At 40.4% G+C, this 26410-nt stretch overlaps 1 protein-coding gene across 1 annotated transcript in view; it reads left to right on the top strand.

Moving 5' to 3' along the window:
* The window catches only part of LOC149224256 (mediator of RNA polymerase II transcription subunit), a 428548-nt gene that overhangs the window by 274090 nt on the left and 128048 nt on the right, over window positions 1-26410 (top strand).

Below are 26410 nucleotides of genomic sequence, written 5' to 3' on the forward strand. Positions count from 1 at the left end.
ACTGTCTAGAAATTCGGTCTCCTAAAATTTTGGCCTCCTGAAATTTCGCTCTCTTGAAATTTCCTGCTGTTGAAATTTTGGCCTCCTGAAATTTTGCTCTCCTGAAATTTCAACCTCTAGAAATTTCGCTCTCTTGAAATTTCGGACGTGTGGAGAGAGAGAGGCCTAGAAATCCGTACCCAATAAATGAGGAGAGAGAGAGAGAAGTGTGTAGGTGATTGTGTCCAAATGAGGCTAAGTCACCTTCTATTTATATGCAACGTTGAGGATGAATAGACGTGATTGTTGGGCTTCTGAGCCTACATAAGTTTGTTGGCCGACCTTGACAATTTGACCATAATCAAAATAAATTCATAACTTCATTTGTACATGTCAGAATCGGATGATCTTTAGATCAATTCTACACCTCTTGGAGAGAGGAATCCAAGAAAAATATTCGTTGTCATAAATAAGATGACTCATGTGGAGTTTGGTCCTAGTTTCCAATTTTAACACTCCCGCTCAACTAGGGAGAACTCCATTTGCTAATCCATTTGCCAATTTGTACTATCTCTGCGATCAATGCACTGCTCTGTTGAACTATGAGGAAGAAGAAGTGATCGAGAATGTATCATACCCTTCTCTACTGACCCGAAGTCAGTCGAAATCAAAGGAGAGTGTGTCATACCACGCTCTTTAAGACTGGCCGCCATCGACTCGGCCGAGGTTACGAGCCCCCCCACCCAATAAGTAAATTGAAACTTTAGTTGCTCGACCATAAGGTCCGGAGGCGCTCGACCATAGGACCTTTAGGTACTCGACCATAAGGTCCGTCAGGGGCTCTCACAATCAAAGGAGAGTGTGTCATACCACTCTTATTGACCCGAAGCTAGTTCCAATCAAATGAGAGTATCTCATACCACTCTTACTGACCCGAATTCAGTTCCAATTGATCCAAGATCAATATCAGTCATCCTAACATAGGGAGTAGGGTAGTACATGATGCATCCATCGGTAGTACTATGGTCCCTATCCTCATTTCCCTACTCATCGGCCAGATAAGAGGTACTTCCCATGAGTCCTAGAATGCATGGGTAGGATGTCTCAGCAAGAGAAGGATGAACCACTCATCCTGCTTACATGTTGCCAAGGGGTATCATAGGGGAACGCTGAACCACTCACCTTGTACACAACAAACCACTAGGGGAACGCCCAGTGTTGCGGGGGAGTGCTCCCCCCCCCCCGCTCCCGCCCCCAATCCGCGCTCTGGGCCGGAGCGGCTTGGGAGCACGCTCCTGATAAAAAAATTTCCGCTCCCTGCCAAAATCGGGAACGATATCGGGAGCGTCGCTCTCGGAGCGAAAATTACAGCTCGGAAGTGATCAGCTCCCGATCGCTCTCGAGCTTTAAATTTTCGCTCCGGGAGCGATCCGACGGAAAAAAATCGCGAACGCCAAAAAAAATCAAATTTTAAAAAAAATTGATGTTTTAAAAACACATTGGGGCACAAAAAATTTCATTATCACTTGAATGAGAGCAAGAGCAAAGGAGAGCAAGAGCAAAGGAGCGAGGAGAAGCGAGGAGCAAGCGCCGAGGAGCAAGGAGCAAGCCTACAAAGAGGTAAGTAACTTAGTAATTTAGTTAGGTAGTAATTTAGTTAGTTTAATTTAGTTTATTTAGTTTATTAACTATATTTAGTAAAAAATCATAAATCTAAATTAAATTAATAAATTAAATTAATTAATCTAAATAAATTAAATTAATTTGCAGACTCAAAAGCCTACAAATATCAAACATCATGGACCTAGCTATATTTCTTGGCATTTTCCTCTTCTTGGTCCCTTTTATGGTTATTATGGTGCTAGAGAGTAGGAAACGGAGGGGCCAAAATGAAGAGGGGGATGAAGAAGCTGGAGAAAGTGGATTTGATGAAAACGTCGGTGAGGAGGAGCTGGAGGAGGGTGAACATAACTCTCAAAAAAATAAACAAGACCAAACCCCATTGTGGAAATATGTTAACAGGCCTAGGGAGAGGGGGTGGAACCACTAAATTTCATTGCCCCCATTGCAACAATGATTACACAGGTTCATACACCCATGCCAGAAAACACCTCTGCGGGAAAAGGCCATGGGATGGAGATAAACAAATAGGAATAAAAACTTGTCCAGCAGTGTCAGCAGCGGATAGAGCCAAATACATAAGGGAAGATGAGGAAGCCCAATACAAATCGAAAAAATCAAGGGGTTTCTTTGAACTAAGCTCACAATCACAAGCACAAAGAACTCCTTCAACATCCTCCCAAGGCAGTGGATATGGAGGCACAGGGTCATCAGCTTTAAGGCGTAGAACCATATCAGATTTCCTTGATGAGGGGTGTAGGAATGATGTGGATTCAAAGGTTTACAGGTTTCTCTATGCATGTGGGATACCATTCAATGTTCTTCACTCACCTTATTGGCACGAAATGGTTTCTACCATAAATGATGCCCCTAAAGGATACAAGAGCCCTGGGTATGACAAGGCAAGAACCGTTGGACTTGATCATGAAAAAGCAAAAATATCACATTCTTTGAATAGAATGACAAGTTCTTGGATTGACCATGGGGTGTCCATTGTATCTGATGGATGGACAAATGTAAAAGGCAAGCCATTGATAAGTGTTCTTGCTGTGTCTATTAGTGGTGCCATCTTTCTAACTGCACATGATTACTTAGACAAGTTCATGACTGCCATCAGCATTGCAGAAGCATTACTTGAAACAATTGACCATATTGGGCCATACAATGTTATCCAAGTCATCACTGATAATGCTCATAATTGTAAGGCAGCGGGAGCAATTATTGAGGATAAATACCCCAACATATTTTGGTCTGGATGTTTGGTTCACACATTGAACCTTCTTATGCATGATGTTGTCAAGAACAAAAATGCACAATACAAATGGATTGGTGATTTGTACAAGAAAGCCAAACAAATGATAAAATTTATTACAAATCATAGCAATACCCATGACCTTTTTCGCAATCACTCGAGATTGGAGTTGTTGAAGATTGCGAAGACCAGATTTGATAGTTATTACCTCACCTTCAGGCGCCTTTTGAAGGTAAGAGAGTCATTGGCTAGCATGGTATCAAGTCCACATTGGCAGGTATTAAAGGAAAGGGCTACAAATGCAGCTGACAGGCAAGGTTTTGAACTGGTGGAGGAGGCTGCTCTTGATGGTCAGTTTTGGACAAGTGTGAGGCAAGTATTGGATTTCACGAAGCCCATTTATCACATGATTCGGTTTGCAGATATAGACAAACCAGTGATTGGCGAGGTGTATGAGCAAATGGATACCATGTTGGGGCAAATAAAAGATATTGTTCATAACAGAGATCCCGACTTGTATAAACTGATTCACGATTGTGTGTGTGCACGGTGGAATAAACTTAATCTTCCACTACATTGCTTGGCGTATATCCTTACACCAAAATACTACTCTACATCTTGGTTGGGCCAACCTGCACCAGGGGGTGGGATTAGGACCAAGCCCCATTTAGATGCAGAGGTAAGTAGTGGATACTTGCAAGCATTAGAAAAGTTGATACCTAACAGGGAGGAATGTGTAGCTGTGCGCCTTGAAATAGGCAAATACTTCAGTGGCACTGGTTTTTTTGGTACCTTCCATGCAATGGAAGACAGAGATAGATTTGATACTCTCACATGGTGGGAAACATATGGCGGCCATGAACTTTTGCCAAAATTGGCAAAAAAAAGTTCTATCACAGGTTGTGAATACTTCTTTTGCAGAGAGGTGTTGGAGCACCTATAGCTTCATACACAATGTGAAAAGAAACAGAATCAATGAAAATCGAGCAGAAAGCTTGGTTTATGTGCACTACAACTTGAGGTTGTTGAGTCATTACTATGATCAGGCTTATGAGGATCCCACATATAAAATTTGGGACGATCACCCAGAGGATGACAATTTGGAGGATGTTATAGTGCATCTTGAAGAACTAGAAGAGGAACTTATAAGGGATGAAGATGAAGTAGCTGCAGCTACAGCAGCCATGCCACCTCCACCTCCACCATCCAGTAGCAGTGCTCGAGGTCCGAGTCTTGTTCCTTTGCTGTCGCCACCTCCATCTACACCCTCACGTGGAGGGCATGTGCCTTCTAGTTCTGGTCGTCGGTCTGTGCAGGAGACTCCTTGAAGACCACCATGACCTGCTTATACTCCTGGAGACTCTCGTGGCAAGGGCCACATGTAGATTTACAGTTTACTTGTCTTTTCTAGTTTCTATTAGTTTTCATAACTATTGAGTCTTGAGTCCTTGACTCTTGACTCTTGACTCTTTCATATCATAATGATATTTTTTGTAAACAATATATGATTGTGACAATGAAAATTTGAAGTTTGAAGTTGGCAATTATAACTCATTGGTAATCATTGTGAATTATGAATATGATGCTTCATGAAAGAATAAAGTTGTTTCATTTCATTTCATTATTCATGTTTCATTTTATAACATTTCATTTCATGTTAATAGTTAGAAGTTAGGACTTAGAAATATCTAAGATATTATTTCTTGTAATGGTTAAACTTAGCTTACAAGTACAACTTTGGTGATCAATGACGATGAATGTTATATATTGAATTTTCAATTTTGAAAGCTTGAAGTTGAAACTTTAAGATTGAATTTGATGAATCATGATTCACGAGACTCAACATGTTGTAGTTGTAATATGTATTTTACTAACTTGTGGACATGGTTAATGAAGATTATAACTTCTAGATGATTGATGTGATATGGTTCAATGATCAATTTATGTTTTTTATATCTAATTCATCATTCTACATGTTTTTGTTGACATATATGTATCAAAAATTAATATATATATATATATTTTTTTAAATCGCTCCGGGATTCGCTCCCAAACTGGGAGCTTCTGAAAATGTCGCTCCCGCTCCCCGCTTTTGCTCCCGCTCCGAAGTAACATTGGGAACGCCAAACCACTCACCCTATGGTTGCTCATCGCTCCAAGAGGTACCCCAAGCACTCAGAGCTCCCAGAGCTCAATGTCCATCTCATACATGACCCTCATAAGAGGGTCTCTCCACGACTTCAAGTCGTTTTCAGAAGGCCAAGAACTTGACCTTCCCCAGGGGCTTTGTCAGAATATCGGCGACCTGCTCATTAGTTCCAATGTGATGGAGCCTTTTTGCTCTTCATTTTACCATATCCCGGATAAAGTGGTACTTGATATCTATATGCTTGAAGCAATCATGAAACACGAGATTCTTTGATAATTGGATCCCACTCTAGTTGTCGTAGAGGATCACGGTGGCTTCTAGCACATGTCCAAACAACTCATTGAAGAGCTTCTTGAACTAGACAACTTCATGGCCATACTAGTAGCTATGTATTCGGCCTCGGCGGTGCTCAAGGCAACCGATTTCTGTTTCCTGCTCATCTAGGACATTGAAGCAGAACTAAAAGAAAAACAACATCCAGAAGTGCTCTTGTGATCCAGCACACTGCCAGCCCAATCAACATTAGAATAACCATGCAACCTCACATCTCCGGCAGTGTATCTCAGGCCATGAGTGGTTGTGCCCCAAAGATATCTCAGAAGATTCTTGGCACCAATCCAATGTATATGATGAGGCTCAACCATATATTGGCTCAATGTGTTCACTGCAAAACATATGCCTGGACGAGAGTTCACCAAGAACATCAGTGCTCCTATGAGTTGACGATACTCAAAAGCATTTCCCAATTCTAGTCCAACAACACTACCACATAACTTCTTAAAGTTAAGTTTCATCGTAGTAGTCATAGGCTTGCAGTCCACCATCCCAAATCTTTCCAATATCTTCACAACATATTTTCCTTGAGAAAGGAAAATTGCACCTGGCTTTTGCCAGACCTCCAACCCTAGGAAATAGTGCATTGGTCCTATGTCCTTCATCTCAAATTCAGAAGCCAACTCCCTCTTACATTTGTGAATGAGAGGGTCTACACTTCCATCAGCTCCATGCTTGTTTTTGTAGAGTCACTCAGAGGTGACAACGGATTTGCCCTGGGGTCTAGGGACCACATCCCATACATCATTCTTCATAATTGACTCGTATTCTTCATTCATAGCATCCTTCCATACTTGATGCTTCACGACTTCCTCGAATGATAGAGGCTCATTTTAAATGATAGTGCTCATGGCGGTCAAATATCCTTGATACCTGTTTGGCTTCTTGCTTTCACGAAAAGTCCCCCTTGGTGCAATGTATCTCTCAGCATCTTCGAAGTCCCCCTAAGCCATGAGGGTCTCCTTTTGGAGGAGGAGGGCTTATAAGGAGGAGGATCAATAAGATCCATAGGTTCATCAACATCAGGCAGATTTTCCACATTGATTTCCGGTGTCAGCTTCTTTGTCCTTCCATAGGATAGGAAGGTTGTTGATCTTCCTGAGGGCCATATCTCCGTCGAAGGTGACATCATGACTTATTTCAACTTCCTTTTGACCAACCACATAAATTCATAAAAAAAATTACATAAAAAAAACAAACAATCTAGCCAACCGACCGCCATCGGGCCTGTGGGTGCCACAACGATTGCTAACCCCATAACTCATCGTAGTCGCCAAGTTGAACACTAACCCAACACAGTTGTCGAGTTGCGCTATCACAATCACATTCAAAGGAAATATCGCTCGTTCAAGACATCACTATGGGATTGCTAAGTCACCTGACACGGGGATTCGGGATTCGTAAGATTCAGGGATTCGTAGGATTTGGGGATTCGAGTATCGGATTCGGACATGTTGACCCCTCAGAATAGGACACGTAGGATTCGTTATATATTATTTTATTATATATATATATATATTAAAAATTAGATATTTCTTACACAAATTCTAATTAATGATACAAATTCATTCATTTCAAAGATAGATCTTCATCTATATCATGCATAGTACATACAAAATTCAAATACATGTCAGTGGTCACATAAAATGATAAATCATGATTCATAATTCATAAATGAAAGACAACTTACAACTACAATAGTAAGATAAAGCCATTGACAACTGTAGTTTTCTCATTAAGCCATCAAATCAAAATGTGTTACATAGGTAGTGCTGGTGCAATGCCAATGGCAAATTGAAATAGAAAATATAAAACAACTACAGGGATACAAGCCTCAAAGCAATAGGTAGTCATCAATCCTTAGAGTCATCATCAGAATCAGCATCAATGTCCTCATCATCATGGTCACCACTGCTCTCCTTTGCATCCTCCTCCTCCCCTGTATCCATAGTCACCTCTGCATCTGCTGGTGTGGAGGATGACCCCTCTAAGTCATCAAATCTAACAGGCTCTAGCACTGGATCATTGAGATCCATGTTGGCCAATGCCAACTCAACACTGCTGTCTAGACCCATATCATCAGGAAAGAGATCCCACATCTTTGTCTTTCCCCTCAACCACTCTTCCCTTTGCCTATAAATAAGACGAAGGTTGGTGTGCACATACACCATTGTCTCTGCCCTGGATTGCTCAAGCCTGCTCTTCTTCACACCATACAAATCCCATATGTGCTCCAATTTCTCTCGCAACAAGAGGATGAAGTCACCTGAGAGGGGAGCCTCATGGCTAACTGCTAAAGAGGAGGGCTTGTTGCCCCATGATTTGCCCACCAAGAATAGGGCTTCTTAGCCCCCCTGTCTCTAATCACGTCATATCCTGCAAATCGACCAGTGCCAGTGGAAAACTCTGCAAAGGCATCCTCCACCTCATCAAGCAATGCTCTATCTTGAAAAGCTCGCCTGAATGCATCTTTCCTCCCCTGTGAGATTTCACCATCCATGTGAGGAGGGAATCTGCGGGAAGGTCCACCATTCAGCCACTCATGGTTGTAGTATTTTGGGTTCAATGAGTGAGCCAAACAATGTAAAGGTGTACAATTCTTTTCCCATCTGCTGACAAGAATATCCTGTATAGTATCACAGAAGGCCTCTGGTGATGTCTCATACTCGGGGCACTCACTCTATAGAATAATGCTCCTCACAAACTCAATCATGGAATCCCATCCCTCATAAATCTCTCCTAGGATGGGTTTGTCAGTATCTACAAATCGAAGCAAAGAAATGATAGGGTCCATGATCCGAATGATTAGATCTATCCTCTCCCACCAAGCATCATCTAGCATTGTGTCCTTCACTCTTTTAGAGGCTACCTGATTTGTCTTTCTCCAAAAAGACCAAAACTCATAAATAACCATGGACCCAAGAGCGGTCTTGACCTCCCTCAACCTCTTCAACATCATGAATGAAGAGGCAAACTGTGTATCAACAATCTTCAACAGTGATAGATTGGTGTACTCCTTGTAGATAGTGAGGGCATTTGTATGATTTTGCAGAAAGTTACGGATATGTCGTGCATCCTCAATAATGTTTCCAATCCAAAGCACATTAGAAGCAATGGATTTCAGTGCTAAGTTCAATAAATGGACAATGAAAGGTGTCCAAAACACTTGTGGATATTTAGCTTCCACAATCATGCCAGCAGTGTTGCAATCAGGTGTATTATCTGTAATGATTTGCACACAAGAATCAACACCTACATCTTCAATAACTTTAATAAATAACTCACCAATAAATTGTGCATCCTTGTATTCTCCAAGTGTATCCACTGCTTTCAAGAAAACTGGGCCATTCAAGGAAGACACCATGAAGTTGATGATTGGGTGTTGTGCTGGATCTGTCCATCCATCAGAAACAATGCTAATCCCAGATGTTAGCCATGATGCTAAAATAGGCTCAAGCATTTTTTGCACCTCTTTTTTTGCCTTCGTCAACAATGTGGTTCTCAGCTTCTCTGACCCAGGAGGCACATACCCTGATGGAGACCCTTGAGTTAGAGCTCGGCACATCTCAATAAATAGAGGTGAGCATGCAACATTAAATGATATGAAGTTTTGATAGAAGAAGAAGGCAATGGTGAGATCGAGCTCTTCCTGTCTCTCTTTTTGGAAAATTTTATCCATTGGACCAAGTGCAATTGCTCTTCTTTTTGCTGCTTGTTCCCCAACAGAAGTAGAACTCTCAAATGGAAATTTGGTGGTGCCTTTCCTCAAAAATGGAAGGGGGTCTTCATTCTTGGTTTTTTTTGATTTTGCAACCACATTTTCCATACCAACATTGGACTCCTTGTCCATTTCTTTCCTCTTTTGTAAAGGAACAACTTTACAAGCTCCAATTCCACAACCTGCTAAAGCCAACAAATGACCTTTCACATGGAAATATGTGCTTTTGAAAGCAATGTGACAAAAGTTGCATCTCCATTGCATATTGCCTCCTCCCTTCCCCTTGGTGGTTGTCTCATCCTCTCTTGTGACATATTTCCAGAAGGGATATTTCTCAATGTTGTCTTTAGGTCCTCCTCTTCCCTCAACATTACTTGCAACAGAATTTGATGATATTGGGGGAGGAGGGGCATCTCGAATGGAGACATTCTTACCCTTCCTTTGCCCCCTAACTGCTGCCTTTGATTGAGCCATGAATACTATAAAAAAAAAATGAACAAAATATGCACACATTTGTAAACAAAAAATCATATACAAACTACTGTAATAGAATAAGAAATGCAAAAAATGGAGATGAAATGCACTTACGTGGTGCTTCAATCTCCTTGCCGAACGTTCTACTCCCTTAACTCCTTGCCCACAACTCAAACTATGCAAAATGAAATGAGAAACAACGTGAATGAATAAAGGAACATTGTGCTTTTTAACCCGCGGAGCTCATTTTTTTGGGATACGAATCCCAGAATCGGGATTCGATGTGCCCGTATGGGATTCGTACGAACCCCGTACGGACACGTTGAATCCTGTTATGGGATTTGAATTCCCAGCGAATCGTATCCGATTCGTGGGATTCAGATTCGCCAGGGGGTTTCAACGAATTCGGTTACATAGTTGGATTACAAGCCTTGCAGTTCGAACTTGTGCAACGCAAAAAAGAAATTGGACCTATCCCATTGCCATCGCCAAACCGCGGACTGATTGGGTGAAATAATCAGTTTCTGGTCGCTGCCACCACCATTGCTCAAAATGGTTGCACAGACGCCGTCGTCAAGCCTAATCGAGCTTGTAAAAAAGCCACAACCGCTACTCTATTCCATGACTCCAATCTAGATGTCTTTTCTGCCAATGTCCCGTTTTTGTCGTCTATCCCATTGAGTTCACCATTGTTAGCTGACATCTCTGTTCCTTGTTTCCCACCATCAACTGCCATTTTCATTCAATCCGTGCGCTGTTCAAGCAAGGGTTGTTGTACAGGTTAGAGTTAGACTGGTTACCGCCATCCAAATTGCAGTCTTGTACACCCAAATTTACCATTACGTACTGGTCAAAGATAAAATGGCTACCACCTTCTAGGGCATATCCAATTTCCATTCATCGTGACTATTGACAGGAGTTCCTTCAATTTAATTTGATTACTAATCAACTATTTAAAATAAATTTTAAAAATGTAAGGTGGGGGTATTTTATAAAAGTTCAAAAGAATAATAAAATCATTTAAATATAAGTATATAAAAAAAACTATTTTATTTAATGAAGAGATTTTTGAGAAAATTTGTTAACACAAAAACGGGGGTTATGCAAGTTACCCAAACTTTTAAAAGCCCACATAAGGAAATTCCTTTTTAAAAATATTATTATTAAAGTTGTAAATATTAAAAAGGGTTATCTGTAAAATCCTAAGGTCAAGCAAAATGGAGTCTAATTCGAAAATAAATTTCTTATAAAAATCTTCCAATTGCAGATTGTAGATTAATTATATTAAAGGGGAATGGAATTAATATCGCTATTAGCACAAGTGACGAGAAAAATTATATCAATGTTAACTTTGCGAATCAACTATTAATTCTAGAGTCAAGCATAGGAGAGAGAACAAATATTTTTGGCAAAAAAGACTATGAAATTAATGATTTACAAGTAATAATTGACCACTATGAATGCAACACTCAATTTTGTGTCGTAACTATGTTCAATGCAAAGATCAACATAATTTTTGGTCAACCTTGGTTAAATGAATTAGGAATGTTCATGTTAAACATATAAAAAATGATTTTGATGTTTCCTTACAAGAAAAAGATGATCACCTTCTAGGACATTTCAATGAAGTCAAGATCAATATTGCCTTCATCGGAAGACTTTAAGGATATTTCGAAACTAATGTTTCAAGATAATAAAAAAACTATACCAAAGAAGTAGAAGGAACTTGAAGAAGTCATCCCTAGTAAAGACAAAAAAATTTCGCACCTTAGTGATCACAGTGAAAAACTACTCGAACAAGACAAGAAAGCTAAGGCCACAAAGGAGGAACTCAAGAAGCGCTTATCAGAATAAGAAGAGGAAAATTTACATTTAAAGAACCTTAATCAAACATTATTAGAACAAATCCAAACTTTAGAAGATGAGGAAGATACTAGGAATAAAGTCAACAATCCAGAAAGTGAAGAGCTTTTACGTCTAAGGAATCATAACCAAAACCTTCTTATGCAAATAAAACAACTTAAAAGTGACAAGAAGTCACTAAATGACTGGTTAGAACAACTTACTCAAGAAGAAGCATTGAAGTCTCTAGTCATAACAGTCCAAGTTGAAAATAAGGGAACACATACCGATTTAGTCAATATCACAACTCAAGAAGATGAGAAACCAGAGAAGTTAAAACATATTCAGGTGTTGCAGTTCAAACAATGGAAATTCCAAGTGATGATTCAGTAACCAACTCAGCAATGACAGTACCTGAAGTAAATCAGGAAGTCACCACACACATGATAAGGAAAGGCCAAAACGCAAGGAATCGACATCCAAATCACAAGAGAAGACAACTAAGTCAATGTACATATTTGAACCATTTTGAACGAAAACAACAGATTTATGTTCCAAGGAATACTAAAGTTTGCAGAACTCAGTCCTATGATAACAATTCATTACAAATTTCCAGTGAACGGAAGATTTCGCAGAAGATTAGTCTAGGATGGTCAGATCCATTCTCAGTACGACAATTTTGTATATCACTCAGAGGATCATATCGCTTTGTATCTACGAAAATGAAAGTTTGAAGACGAGAAGATTTTGAAAACAGGAAAAGGGATCAAGCCCTTTCATCAGTAAGCTTTGAGGACAAATATTTTTGAAGAGGAAGGTAATGTTATGAATAAAATTACAAAAAAATAATACAAATAATGTAAAATAATAATAATAATAATAAATAATGATTAAGTAGTAACTATTTAATGAAAAGGTATGTCCCTAAGGACATAACTGTTGGTGAAGAAGTACCTGCCTAGAGTATAGAAGAGGCCCTCACCCTCATTTTAATCATCACATCAATTCTTTTATACAATATTCAATATACAATTACTTGTCCTACAATGGATGTCTGTCTTCTAAGTCTTTTGAAGATTACTTCGTTGCATATACGAACAAAGTTCGTTACATGTTCACTACAACTTGTGATTGTTGTCCCATTACTATGATGATGCAAAGACTAATAAAGAGCTTAAGGTTTGGGACGAAAATCCAGAAAAGCCCCATTTGGAGGATGTAGTGTTGTGATTAGAGCAATTGGAGGATGCTCTTATCCAGGATGATGACGATCGAGTTGAGATGCCACCCCCATTTGGTCCCTTGGTTCCCAGGTTCTATGCTTCAACACCAACAATAGGGGCTTCATCTTCATACATTCCACAGTCACTACCACAACTTCTAGAGCCACCATCTTCTTCATTGCCACCACGTGGAGGCTCATGTCCTGTTCGTGGTGGAAGGAGAGATTAGTAGATGTATTCACATTTTACTAATTTTGTCATAGATTAGACTTGTAGACTCCTGTTGTGAATTTGAACTTTTTTATCTTACTCTTCCTAGTTTAGCGTGTACTTGAGTCTTGGTGGTGGCCAAGTGATCTATTTTGTAAACATTACTATTTGAATTTTGGACATGACTCTTGTTGATAGTTTCCCACTTGCTAGACAAGCTACTTGAATGTTTGATGATTTTATCTTCTAAATGTTTTATGTTTTATGATATGCTTAAAAATTTGATGTATGTTTGTAATTGCTAGAATCTAGATGGTTGATGCTCGAATAATTAATCATTGATGTACAATGGAATCATGGACGCCATATCTATCTTGATTTATGTAAAAATATGCATGTTTTCATGTCTTCTACAACTAATTTGGTATTTGGGATGTTTAGATTTTTGGGAAATGACGCTTCTGCATCCCCTTTTCGTGCATTGTTGGGCTGGATGTCGTCTTTTAGGTGCTGGAGAAGTCTCAATCAATACCTCAAGGGATAGCAACTATACTTGGGAGGAAACATTTGAATCATACCTTCAAAATCAAGTGAGATCATCATCATAGGTAGAGTAACTGTAATAGTATAGCAGTGGACCATATCTAATGCAAAAGGCACAAAAGTACTTCTCAAAAGCATTGTCGTCACATGCCTTTCTTGCTCAAAGTTTGTAAACAAGTTAGCAAGCTTAGATATGGGAGGGCTATCCAGAGGCCTTCTTAGGTGCTTCCAAGCCTAAGGTGAAGAAGAGTTCGTAAGCCAACACATCAATAAACAGGTTCAAGTGAATAATGGTTTGGGGGGGGTTTCACTGCATGGAAGATGCCACCATTTGCGCATTAGTTATAAAATACGATCATTCTTTGAGCATTATAATGTGGAGGAGCAATCATGGGACCTGAGTTTCCTCATCCTATTTTTATCAACCTTCTTGTACACCTTTTTCTTTAATGATTTTCTTTTTCTCGCATAGCTTGGGTCACAAACTTTAAATATGAAGTAGTTTGTTGCTCCTTTCAATTTGCTCATGCATTAGCCAGGAATTGGGTGAGGGCTAATGAGGGAGGTAGAGCTTAACCTAGGTTTCTTTCCATGTACTTCCTTATATCCTAACCAATTTTTGTGTTTTATCATAATGGCTTGTGCTCTTTTGTTTCTTTCTATTGCATAAACCTCTTTGATTGTTCTTTGTTGAAGATAATTGCATTTTCAAACTTTTTCAACATGTAACATTCACCCCATAATATCATTTCATCATTAGCAATTATGTAGAGATAACAATAACATCAACAATGCAGCAAAACAGTAAGGAACAACAAAAGAGAAGCATACACAATAGAGGCACTAGGATTTAGGTTAGAGACCAGGGAAAAATCCCACAAGGGGGAAAACCCAACCGGATTCTTCTTCTATTTGATATTCAACAAATGTTCAGTTGAGATACAAATAACACAAGACATCAACACATAAGTCCTTGCGGCAGGCATCACAATGTCTGTTATCACCCCAAGAAACTCTCCTAGGTTGTATCTCGGAGATGCACGGGAACATTACAAATTCAACAAAATGTTGGAAATGGGTGAATGGAAGGTATGATGCTTGTCCAAGCCGGATAACCACTTCTACTATGCTTAACTCCAGACATGGGTGAACAACCCCAGACTACAAGGCTTTAGACCACCAATTACTCAGTTTGAGGATTAGGTGAACATGGAGAACACTGACCACACCAGCAGATGCACAAGACCATGTGATGGTCGGCTGCAACCAGTAAAGAGGTTTGCAAATCTATTTCCTAATGCATAGACAGGATGATGAATCTCTAGCACTAAGTAAACAGAAACATGCATAACACATTCAATGATACATACTAGACTTCAACACAGAGGTGGGATGACAACCTCTCTAATGCTAAATATCAAGAGCACATGAACGAATGCATAACAGGCACAGCCTAGAACAGAGTAGAAATGGAAAGTGAGCAATTAACAACAAAAGAAGCTTGTATTAGCTGAAAATGAAGACCAGACGCTGCAAGTATCAGAGTAGTTACAGTCTCCAGAAGTTGAACCTTACATCAAAACAACAACCATCAACCCTCATCGCATCTTCTTTCTGAGTATATATAGAGGTTGATTACAAAAATACACCGCTATTCTATGCGTGGAGGGGTCATAATGGACCACCAATCACATTAACTATCTAATATGGGTCTCTGCTACAAACTGCATGCTTTAATGAACAAAATTGGCCTTTTGAGATACTCTGCTATCCTTCTCGAGCAAGTGGAGTGCCGTATGGAAAAAGTTCCATAACTGGTAAACGCTGTAATATGTTCGAGGTTGTCCTTTTTCTTCTCGACCGTTCTTCCTGTTAAATGCATTCCTTGACGAATAACTGCATAAGGTACTGGTAGTTGATCGCCGTTGTCCTTCGGGGCACAAAACAGTCAAAGGAGTGTGTGGACTTCATGGTGGGTGGACAAGGTGAACGGAGGAATGAGGCTGTCCGTCGGATTGCGTAGATCGACGACGGATACAGCACGACAGAGGCTATTGGGAAGGTAAGGTGGAAGATGATCACGAGCCGTTGGATGAAACAAATGAACGACGACGATTTGGTTTGCAGAAGCCAACAGGAGATATGAGGGCGAAATGAATGAGGGCCGTTGGATCACATGGACGGACGATGGAGATCTATCGGCGGGAGACATTAGGACGAAGCGGGAACGAACAGTCCTAAGCCGTTGGATCTTGGGCGGATATATCCAATGGTTATCGGGGGTAGAAGCTGTGCGGGCTTTAACGGTTGGGAGAATGGTTTTGAGCGGCGGATAGTATTGATCGCATCGCTTTAGAGCTTGCGGCGATATTCGTGCATGGGCTCGCGATCACAATCAGCGGGTGATGCGTGGCGGATGGGATTGACGGGAAACTGCTTTTCCCGTGGGTTAAAGCGCGGGCAAGTTTCGGCGGTGGGGGAAGCATATACCGTTGGATCTCATGGTAAATGATCGAATGACGGGGTATTAAAAGCACGTGTTTTCGTTGGATATGACGTGAAAAAGAGGCTGGCGAAGGAGCTCCGTTATGGGATCATGGTTACATGGCCATATAAACTCGACGCCCGGGAGCTAAAGAAAATGAGTTTATGTCTAGCTTTGGAAGAAAACAGAGATGGCGAGGTTAAGAAAGTATAAGGAGAATGACGAAGTAAGAGAAGAATGACTAATGCGGGTCCCTTGTAAGCATAACCAACACTGCCAGACCTGTTTTCGATCCATCAAATGTTGAAGAATGTAGCAGAGCTAACACTAGCTCCTTCTGGGGATGAAATCCTCCTTGTGAGGTCTCAAGAACCTGCAGATCAATGCTTTTCTGATGAAAAACAAATTAACAAAATTCCTAGTGTTCCATTGGGCATGGAGCCTCACTGATCCTACACTAAAACTGATAAGATAAAATATTTACAACTTTAAGGCCAAAAGACCTTAAATCACATAAATTTTTAGAAAACGCCCATTAACTGGGCCATCAAAAACTACATCTCCCTCCATACTTTTCAATATGAAGGTGTTGTTCCTTTGAATCTAAGAAATGATAAAAGGCCTTGTACAGAAAGCATCACACTTCCCATGATTGCCTTTCTTTTTCTTTTAGTGCATTCCACTTCAGAACCAAGTCTTCAACTTGAAATTATCTGCTTTTGTCCCTTTGTCAAAAGCTTCCTTGATCTTTTTCTGATGTGCTGCAGCCTTTTCAACCAGCTGTTCTCTAATCTGATGTACCTCTGCTAAATCAGTGATCCTTCGTGCCATGTCTTCTTCTTCATTTTGTTCTGGTTGTATGAGCTTCGCCACAGGGAGAGTTAGCTGAATTGGGAATACAACTTCAGTGCCATTTACCATTGTGAATGGAGAATTGCCTGTGGATTTCTTAACGGTCACTCTGTCAGCCCATAGTGCATACTTGAGTTTAGAATCCCAATTCTTTTTGTTGTCCTCCAACAGCTTTTTGATTATCCTTATCAGACTTTTTTTAGAGGATTCTGCTAGACCATTTCTTTGAGGATAGTATGAAGTGGAATGAACAAGTTTAATACCATTGAATCACACATTTCGACCAATTCTTTTGCCTTGAAGGCTGCTGCATTATCTGTGACTAATTTATGTGGACATCCAAACCTGGTAAAGATATTCTCTGTTAAAAACTTGATGACCACATTATGATCAGCATTCCTAGTAGGGATTGCTTCAATCCACTTAGTGAAATAATCAGTGGCAACTAATATCCATCCGTGCTGGCCACTGGAATGTGGATTGGTTTCTCCAATGAAATCCAAGCCCCACTGCTGAAAAGGTCCTTTTGCATCTATTGGTTTTAAGGGCAGGGACTTCAACTGCTGTCTCCATTCAAATCTTTGGCACCTATACAAGATTTAACAAATTAAAATACATTAGAAATAAAGTGGGCCAATAGTACCCAGCTTTGAGAATCTTATGGGCAATGGTTTTCCAATAGTGATGTCCTCCACACATGCTGGAATGAAACTGCTGCATAACTTTCATTCACTGTTCTTTGTCTAGACACCTCAAAAGCATCCTAGAGGGGTCCCTCTAATAGAGCAGATTTTCATTAATGCAATATTTAGCTGCCCTAAGCTTAATAGTTCTGGCTTGACTTGTGCTTGAGCCTGGAGGGATTTCTTAGCTTCAGCAAGAATTTAACTACTGCAGAATACCAATCACAAGAAGCTAGATTTTCGGCCACTGACTGCTTTCTCTCTAGTTCAGCTGCTTCCTCTTCTACATCTGTTTGACCAATTTTTGCAATTGTGCACAGGAAATCAATATCCAATGATCTGCAATTTTCTTCAGCTAATAACTTGGTAAGACCCTGACCTCTAACAAGTTTGGTGGGCTTCAGTTCTATATTAAATTCAATTAACTTTGCGATCCATTTAGCCCTTCGTCCATCAACATCAGGTTGTGTTAAGACATCTTTTATTGCAGTAGAGGGTACATATGCAATTATCTTGGAATGCAGAATGTAAACTCTGAAAGCTTTCAAAGATTTGATAAGAGCATATGCTTGTTTCTCAATAATGTCATACCTTAGTTCAGCACCCCTCAAGTTTTTGCTGAAAAATGCCACTGGATGCTCTGAGCCTTCTTCATCTGCTTGCAATAAAACCACTGCAAGGGTGTCATCAGAGGCAAATGAAAATATGTGGAACTCCTTGCTGTAATGTGGGCTGATTAGAGTGGGAGCTTCCATAATAGCCTTCCTAATAGACTCAAATGATTTTCTTGCTGTATCAATCCTTTTCATCTCTGATCCCTTTTTCAACATGGAGGTAATTTGCTTTACAAGTTCTGCAAAATTTGGTATAAACCTCCTCACAAAATTAATCTTGCCCAGAAAGGGCTGGATATCCTTCTTTGATCTTGGGACAGACAAAGTTTGTATTGCTTTTACTCTTTCTGGGTCAATTCGGACACCTGCAGCAGAAACAACGTGTCCTAACAGCTTGTCTTCTTCTAAAGCAAATTGTGATTTTTTCGGATTGACTGAAATCCCAAACCTTCTGCACTTCAGGAACACTTTCTTTAAATGCTACAAATGGTCATGATGGCTGCTGGAGTATACTGTTATATCATCAAGGTAGATAAGGACAAACTTATCCTTCTCTCCCACAAATGCTATATCCATAGCTCTCTGAAATGTGGCTCCAACATTCATCAACCCAAAAGGCATCTTGGCATACATGAAAGTGCCCCAAGGAGTGGTGAATGTAGTCTTCTCTTGATCATCTGGATGTACAACAATCTGATTAAACCCTGAAAATCCATCCAAGAAAGACATCACTTTGGCTCCTGAGACCTTCTGCAGCAAATGCTCCATCTTGGGCAGAGGGTAATTGTCTTTTTTAGAGCACTTGTTCAAGTTTCTGAAATCGACACAGAGTCTGATTTCTCCATTTTTCTTCCTCACTACCACCAAGTTGGCTACCCATTTGGAATATCTGAGAGGGACTATGATTTTGGCAACCAACAACTTTCTAATTTCCTTTTCAATCAGAGGGAGGAGTAGAGGGTTTATTGGTCTTAGCTTTTGCTTGAAGGGGATAGTATCTTTCTCTAGAGGAATTTTATGCTGAATAATCTTTTTATCATAGGTTTTTAGGTCACTATACTCCCAGGCAAACACATCAGCAAATTGCTTCATTAAATTGCAGTATTCTAAACTTTGGTCAGCAGACAGATGAGAGGACAGATTTATGTATCTGGGCTGACCTGGACTCCTTATATTATGCTTACAGACTGCAGATTGGTCTTCTTTTTGGGCAACCTTGTAAGGCACATCATTTTGGTCAAACAGTCTTTCTAAAGAAATTAAACCCTTAGGAATATGATTGTTGGGGAGCTGGACAATGCTATCTTTGCCAATTTTATTTCTAAGTTGGGACTAGGGTTTTTCTTCCAAGTCTTCATTTTCTTAGTCAATTTGTGTTTCAGAAAATTCATCAATGACTTGCAGAAACCTATTTATTTCATCATCATCATCAAAAACTTTCCAATGCTAGACATTATTAAGCAAGGATGGTCTATACTTCATTTGGACTTCATATACTAGTCTAGGAGGTATGGGAGGGATAAACGTGCCAGCAGACACAGCAAGGGAATCAACAAGCTGATTTTTGGCTCTAGGGATATATGAAATACAGAAATTATCAAAGGAATCTTTGAGTCTCCGTACCTCATTTCTGTATGCTTTCAGCCTTAGGTGCTTTGTTTGAAATGTTTTATTTACTTGCTGAATGATCAAATCAGCATCCCCAAACACCTTTATGTTTCTGATTCCTTTGGCTTTTGTTGCATTAAGGCCCAATATCAGAGCCTCATACTCTGCTATATTGTTTGTGACTTGAAAAGCTAGCTTGAAAGACAGATGAGTGCTTTCTTGTTTTGGAGATATCAGCACTACCCTTGCTCCTGCAGTCTCCCTGGAACATGCTACATCAAAGAACATCTCCCAAACTTGACTTCCTTGCTCTCCCTCGACCTGATTTATTGGTTTCTTGAGCTGCATTGAGGCCTTCTTGGCTTCTTCTATTTGGAGGATACATGCTCCAAAATCAGTGTCCACAGCATATATGGGATGATTAGTAGGATTCTTCTCATCACTAATGATGTATGCCAATTGTGCTTCTCTGTAGAATCTCCTGCTTTCTCCTCCAAAAAATGGGACAATGGCATAAGATAAGTCATTCTGTAATGTCTCACCTAGTCTCTTAATCCATCCTCTAGACAGTAGCATGCCAAACTTAGGAGGGACATCTGCTACCACAATATCCATCATCATACTCTTCATGGGCAGCTGGGTTAGGGTAAAGGCCAGGTCTTTGATTAATCCTAGGCAGTTCACTTTCCTTGAATCAAAAGAGAATAAATCATGATATGATTTAGTGATATCAAGGCCTAACTCTTCCATGACAGCATTAGGCATTAGATTGTGGCTGGCCCTGTGTCTAGCAGGCAATTGTGGAGGATTTTGTCATGAATGGTCAAGGAGACATAAAATGATGGAGAATTATTATCGACAGGTTTGATCATAGGGCTAAGCACAAGTACAGGCTTGTCATCTTGCAAATTGACAGAGTCAGTGGAGGTTTGTGTGGCTTCTAGCTCAAGAGCTTCAAGGATAGGCTTTCTAAACACTTCACTCTTTACCAACTCTACCAGAGGCACAGATATTTTCAATTTCTAGACTTTTGACTCAAAGTTGAAAGAGGAAGGTAGCTTGTTAGAACCTCTTACCTCTTGAACTGGTGCTTTGAGGATGACTGGATCAGCTGCTGGTCTTTTCTGTTTGATATTCTGTGACTTTCTGTACAACAGTTTTTTGGGCAGGAATCTCCTTGACATTGTTTTCATGTGACCTTAGATTATATCTTTGCTGTTCACCAGTCTGCAAAACAGCCTCTCTGTCCCACTCCTGACTAGTTTGGTCCTGCAGCAGGGATTCTTCATATGTAGCCAATGTCGAATGCAATGAATTTCATCCTCATCTTCAAACTGTTCCTCCTCCATGACTACATTCTGGAAAGGAGCTTTAACCTTCTGTTATTCTTTTGGTTCTTCACCCTTCTGAATGATTTGGAACTGTTCATTTGCTCTTCTGAATGGATTTGGATTTCTTGGAGCAAATGTGTTTTGCTGCCTTGTCTTTCCTAAATTCTGCTCAACCTTCAGCGTAGATATTTCAACAGCCAATGACTCTATCATCTTAGTCATTTTGTCTAATTTTGGTTTTGAAGATGATGCAGACGAAGTAGAAGCCTGACCTGTCTGCCTCCTTCTATCGGCATGACCTTTAAGCTTTTTTGTAGCCATAATATTTGATTCCACCTCCAGTGCTGCATCCTGCATATCAGCTAGAGTGGCACATCTTCTTTCTCTCAAAAGCAGGTAGAAATCAGAGTCAAAAGCATTGGCATAAGTGAGTTTGGCAGACGTGGGAGTAGGCTTTACTTCAGTAGGTATCTTATTATATATACGATTAAATCTCTTATTAAAATCAGGCAATGATTCCCATTCTCCCTCTTTAGGTTACCAAACTCAGTATGGTAATACAACAAATCTTTTTTATCTCCCCATTGCTTCAAAAATGCTTCATCTAAGGCTTCAATATCAACAATAGATCCAGGGGGCAATTCCCTAAACCACTTTCTGGCTTCTCCCTCAAGGCTCTGTACAAAAGCTCTCATCCACACATCATTTTCACTTATATCTAAGTTATCAGCATAACCATAAAAGGCCTCAAGGTGTTCTTCTGCTGTTACTCCCTCTGTACCAGTAAATTTGGGCATATATTTCTGATATTCTCCCGCAGGCATGGGATTCAAAGGAACATGCAATACCAAAGGTCCATATCTAGAAGCGACAATTCTTTCTATCTTCGTGGGTGCTTGCTGGCCTGCCATAACTGGGGTATGTGGAAGGATACTAGCAGATTGAGTAGTTTGAAGCAATGTGATGGATGACAAAGGCAAAGGGATGTTATGGACTATATGGGAAGCTTTCTTTGGACTGAGATTCAAAGGGGAACTAAATGGATAAGGAGCTTTATGAATTTCTGCAGGTGTTTCTTCACTAGCAATGCTAGGCTCTATAGCTTCAAATTATGTATTCTCAACTAAAAACTCCTCATGCAGAGACAAATAAGATTTCTTGGGCTTACCTGATCCTGATGCTCCTTTTTGCGAAGTTTTCTTCTGCTTAACGATCTTCTCAGGATTAGGCACTAGAACAGCTGGTGATTTCTAAGGATTTCTTCGAGTATGCCTCATAAACTGAGCCAGGACTATATTGTGGAGTCGCCAAAAGTTGGTCTTCCTCCAGTGGAGTCGCCAGATAGATGATTACAACCAGAATTGTGCCCAAACTTTGTCTATCATCAAAATCTGGAACTGTGTTGTCTCCCAGGGAAGTTGAGCTTCAATCTCCTCTCCCTGGCAACGACGCCATTTAATGTTATCACCCCAAGAAACTCTCCTAGGTTGTATCTCGGAGATGCTCGGGAACATTACAAACTCAACAAAATGTTGGAAATGGGTGAATGGAAGGTATGATGCTTGTCCAAGCCAGGTAACCACTTCTACTATGCTTAACTCCAGACATGGGTGAACACCCCAGACTATAAGGCTTTAGACCACCAATTACTCACAGTTTGAGGATTAGGTGAACATGGAGAATACTAACCACATCAGCGGATGCACAAGACCATGTGATGGCTGGCTGCAACTAGTAAAGAGGTCTACAAATCTATTTCCTAATGCACAGACAGGATGACAGCTCTCTGGCACTAAGTTAACAGAAACCTGCGTAACACATTCAATGATACATACTAGACTTCAACACAAAGGTGGGATGACAGCCCCTCTAATGCTAAATATCAAGAGCACATGAACAAATGCATAACATGCACAACCTAGAACAGAGTAGAAATGGAAAGTGAGAAATTAACAACAAAAGAAGCTTGTACTAGCTGAAAATGAAGACCAGACATTGCAAGTATCACAGTAGTTACAGTCTCCAGAAGTTGAACCTTACATCAAAACAATAACCATCAACGCTCATCACATCTTCTTTCTGGGTATATATAGAGGTTGATTACAAAAATATTCTGCTATTCTATGCGTGGAGGGGTCATAATGGACCACCAACCACATTAACTATCTAATATGGTTCTCTGCTGCAAACTACATGCTTTAATGAACAAAATTGGCCTTTTGAGATACTCTGCTGTCCTTATCGAGCAGGTGGAGTGCCGTATGGAAGAAGTTCCATAATTGGTAAATGTTGTAATCTGCTCGAGGTTGTCCTTTTTCTTCTCGGCCATTCTTCCTGTTAAATGCATTCCTTGAGGAGTAACTGCACAAGGTACTGGTAGTTGATCGCCGTTGTCTTTCGGGGCACAGAACAGTCAAAGGAGTGTGGACTTCATGGCGGGTGGACAAGGTGAACGGAGGAATGAGGCTGTCCGTCGGATTGCATAGATCGACGGCGGATACATCACGACAGAGGCTATCGGGAAGGTAAGGTGGAAGACGATCGCGGGCCGTTGGATGAAACAAATGAACGACGACGATTTGGTTTGCAGAAGTCAACATGAGATATGAGGGCGAAATGAATGAGGGCCATTGGATCACATGGATGGACAACCGAGATCTATCAGCGAGAGACATTAGGACGAAGCGGGAATGAACAATCCTGAGCTGTTGGATCTTGGGTGGATAGATCCAACGGTTATTGGGGGCGGAAGGTGCGCGGGCTTTAACGGCCGGGAGAATGGTTTTGAGCGGCGGGCGGTATTGATCACACTGCTTTAGAGCCTGTGGTGGTATTCGTGCATGGGCTCGCGATCACAATCAGCGGGTGATGCGTGGCGGATGGGACCGGCGGGAAACCGCTTTCCCTGCAGGTTAAAGCGCGGGCAAGTTCCGACGACGGGGGAAGCGTATACGGTTGGATCTCATGGTAAACGATCGGACGGCGGGGTATTAAAAGCACGTGTTTTCGTTGGATATGACGTGAAAAAGGGGCTGGCGAAGGTGCTTGGTTATGGGATCATGGTTACATGGCCGTATAAACTCGGTGCCCGGGAGCTAAAGAAAATGGGTTTATGCTTGGCTTTGGAAGAAAACAGAGATGGGGGGGGTTAAGAAAGTATAAGGAGAATGATGGAGTAAGAGAAGAATGACTAATGTGGGTCCCTTGTAAGCATAACCAGCACTGCCAGACCTGTTTTCAATCCATCAAATGTTGAAGAATATAGCAGAGCTAACAGTGTCATTATTGCCCTTGTCATAGAGCATTGCATACTTCATTGCAACTGTCATAGTGATTTTGCCATCATTGTCAAATCATCATCATCAAAGTGCCACTTCCATGTACATATGCATTAGGGTTGTCATATAAGATAACTGCCATCTCACATGTAACTATTTTGTAAGAAGGTCACATTCATAGCCATCCATATATATAAAAGGTCACTCTGCCATATATTGATATCTCAACCCTAGTCATATGTCATTAGGGCATTATCTAGTATCATTGCTGGCCTATATCAATGTTTTACAATTTGTCATAGATTTTGTCTCCCATTATAAACATTAAAGCCATACGACAAGCAAACTGGCAAAGGGTCATGATCATTCATCAATACCACTATGTCTTAGACTATAGAATGTAAGTCACTGCAAGCCAAGTCACTATAATACAATGCCACTTTAATGAAGCCTCTATATAACACATATTATAGAGATGCAAGATATAGAGATAATGGTGCCACTGTTAGAGAGCGATGCCATAAAACATTTATTCAAGCTAATGTAATGTCATTAACAAGTACAATCCACTGTCGAATCACAACAAAGAGCTGAGAGTTTAATGCAAGTCCACTGTATATGCAAGATGCAAGTTCACCGTATATGCGAGATGCAAGTTCACTATATATGCGAGACGCAAGTCCACTGTATATAGGAAGCCACTGATAAAGGGTGCGGGTCACAAGTAAGACGAGTTACAAAATAGTAATGTGGATCCACGCAAACATGCAGGCCATAGAATCGAGCCATAAAATTGTGAGCTACAATATTAATAATAAAAGATTGAGCCACACAGTCAATAGAACGAGCCACTATAATTAGCGATGCCACTGTGAATATAAGAGCGATGCCTTTGTGATGAATGAGAGAAACCGAGTCACTGTTGTAGTGAACCACAAATAATAACTACGTGCCACAGAGAACCGATAGAACGAGCTACAAAGAAGCAATGTCACTGTTGCGGAGAAGTGATGCCACACAGAGTCCAATCATTGTTATGGAGTGCAATGTCATGATGTTGTTGTTACAGAGTGTGAGCCACAATCATAACTGTGAATGATACTAGCCACGAACTACTGGACATGAGAGCGAGAAACAAAAGTTACAAGACATGAGAGTGAGAGCCACAAATATGAGCCATGAGCATACGATGTGTCATAAAATGACTAACAAGAAGTTGCCCAAATTGTCACAAAATGCTGATCTATCACAAAAATGCGAGCTTCCCTTAGATATAGCGAGTTTCTAAAAAATGTGATCGAACCCCCTTGATGGGAGATAAGACATCCATACTTATAATCCTTTGTGGCGGTTCAAATTGTTGAAAAATGTAACTAGGTTCGGTCTTCATATTGACATGTGTAACTGTGATTTTATGTATTTAATGTAAAGAAGAAAAATAAAATTATTATTGTAATGCTTGTCTCATGGGTGAGCAAGGAATTTTATTTTTAGTTATGGCTCCCATTGAGATCCCTTAGGATTGGTCACAAAGTCAAATTTATTCAATGTTATGTATGAAGGACCCTTATTGGGCATGTTACATATTTGTATGAGTTATTAAAAGAATAAAAAGGCCCTCCAAGACCAAGCTAAAGCACCTCCAACAAGTCGGCTTCAAGATGGAGTAATGGAACCTCACCAAAGGACATGTCGACCTAGATCTCTATCAAGTCGACTTATATACATTTGAAAATCACTATAAATAGGCAGCTTGACTCTGATTTGAACACAAGCAATTCGGTCAAGGTATGAAGAGAGAAGAAGTGCGAAATACACTCAAGAAGAACCTTCATCCAAGCGAAGAAGAAGGGACTAGAAGATGAGTTTATTTTGGATTTGTTTAGGGCTACTTTGATGTCACACGTGCGAAGAAGAGAGGCATCATTTGCTGCAGGAGAAGTCGAGAAAAATTGCAGTCATCTTGGGTAACCGAATTTGGAGAAGGATAAGTCAAAAGGGAAGTCGAGTTAAGCTAGAAGGAGTCTCTATCCTAAGTGAAGGAGTCAAGGGCATTATCTAGAAAGTGACAATTTCCAAGCGCTGCATTTAGGGTTTTTGAATTAGGGCAGAAAGTTGTAGATTTGTCTTAGGAACCGAAACATTGCAAGGTAGCCGAGAAGGAGGAAGAAACAAGAAGTTTGACTATTGTTCATCAATGAAGAAGAGGAAGCTTT

Source organism: Pinus tabuliformis, chromosome Q (assembly GCF_031772625.1).
Source record: "Pinus tabuliformis cultivar Carrire ecotype Pingquan chromosome Q, CPIR1, whole genome shotgun sequence".
In the NCBI taxonomy this organism is placed as follows: domain Eukaryota; kingdom Viridiplantae; phylum Streptophyta; class Pinopsida; order Pinales; family Pinaceae; genus Pinus; species Pinus tabuliformis.